We start from the raw sequence: 1,937 nt of genomic DNA, 5'->3' as shown, positions 1-1,937 counted from the left end.
AACACACTTTACACCATAGAAAACACACTTTACACCGTAGAAAACACACTTTACACCATAGAAAACACACTTTACACCATAGAAAACTAACTTTACACCAAAGAAAACTAACTTTACACCAAAGAAAACTAACTTAACACCATAGAAAACTCCGTTTATACCATAGAAAACTCCGTTTATACCGTAGAAAACACACTTTACACCATAGAAAACACACTTTACACCATAGAAAACTCACTCTACACCGTAGAAAACACACTTTACAGCACTGAAAACTCAGTTTACACCATAGAAAACACACTTTACACCATAGAAAACCCTGTTTATACCATAGAAAACACACTTTACACCGTAGAAAACTCACTTTACACCATAGAAAACTCACTTTACACCATAGAAAACTAACTTTACACCATAGAAAACTGACTTTATACCATAGAAAACTCCGTTTATACCATAGAAAACTCACTTTACACCATAGAAAACTAACTTTACACCATAGAAAACTAACTTAACACCATAGAAAACTCCGTTTATACCATAGAAAACTAACTTTACACCATAGAAAACTCAGTTTACACAAGCTCCCCAGGTCCTACGGGGTCAGTGCCACACACACACACACACACACACACTTGTGTTTTTGTTAACGTGGGTTGACAGTCACCTTGTGTGGGGGGGCATCATGACTTGGTGTTGCCGGTGTTTTGTGTTGCTCTAACCAATATCTGTTTGTCCCGAGTCTCCTGAACGCATCACAGCTGATTCTCCACCACACACACCTGCAGTCTGCACACCTGGTCCTGATCTCCACCTCTCTGCACACCTCAGCCCCGACCTGACCCCCGCTCCCCGTCGGACCTTCAGCTCTCGTCTCTGGCCTCGTAATGGCCAACTTGGATATTTTCGGTGGTTTTGTGTGTGTGTGTGTGTGTGTGTGTGTGTGTGTGTCTGTGTCTGTGTCTGTGAATGGTTTGTGTGTTTTGCACCTGCGCACCTGTGTGTGGGTACTAATTGGACATTAGAAAGGGAATCACAGGTGAGGTGAGTTTTTCAAGCTGTGTGAGAGTAGTGTTTTTAGATCTCGCCGTTCTCGGCCTTAAATCTTTCAAGTCAGTCTCTTTGTTTGGGCTTTTACCAAAAAATGACGTTAGGCAACAATAAAGGATTAACCGACGGCGGACCTCATTATTTACACCAGCTAGAGTTGGAAAGGGCTTCAGATTTCATCCGGTGGCATTATATGTGGACAGATCGCCACTAGTTTAATTTTATTTAACCTTTATTTAACCAGGAAATCTGTTCTCCGAGGGAGACCGGGCCGAGAGGGCACACCTGTTATTATTTAAATAGAAATAGAAAAACAGCCGAGTGAACATCCCACCTAGAGGACCGGAACAGGTCACATGTTGTAATCTGAGTTCAGAAATACTTTATTGATCCCCGAAGGGAAACTCTGTGTCACATAGCACCAGTACGGAGCACTGCAACAGGCAGCTTGCACTTTTCAGCGCATGCGCACACTTAAATGACATTTTAACATTGGCCTGAAATTAATTTAATGGGACTAGATCATTCAGATGGAGCCGGTTTTGCAACTACAGGCCACTAGTAAGTCCACTTTATTTATAACGCCCCTTTCCCAGACAAGAGGGGTCAGAAAGAGCTTTACAGTAACAACAAATAAAAGAGCAACGCATGAAACACTGAGCCATGGTGTCGGTGCAGCTCGTCTAAAGAGACGAGTCTTCGGGTGTTTTTTAAAAGTTTCCACAGAATCCAACGCTCTCAAAGCTAAAGGGAGAGAGGTCCAGAGCCTTGGAGCCACCAACCATCACCTCTGGTTTTAAAAGGTGTTCTGGGACCAGGTCTCGGTCTGAAGACCTCAGACAGCGACCAGGAGTGTGTGTGTGTGTGTGTGGGGGGGGGGGGGGGGG

This window comes from Etheostoma cragini, chromosome 8, assembly GCF_013103735.1.
Source record: "Etheostoma cragini isolate CJK2018 chromosome 8, CSU_Ecrag_1.0, whole genome shotgun sequence".
In the NCBI taxonomy this organism is placed as follows: domain Eukaryota; kingdom Metazoa; phylum Chordata; class Actinopteri; order Perciformes; family Percidae; genus Etheostoma; species Etheostoma cragini.
This window is presented reverse-complemented; position numbering follows the sequence as displayed.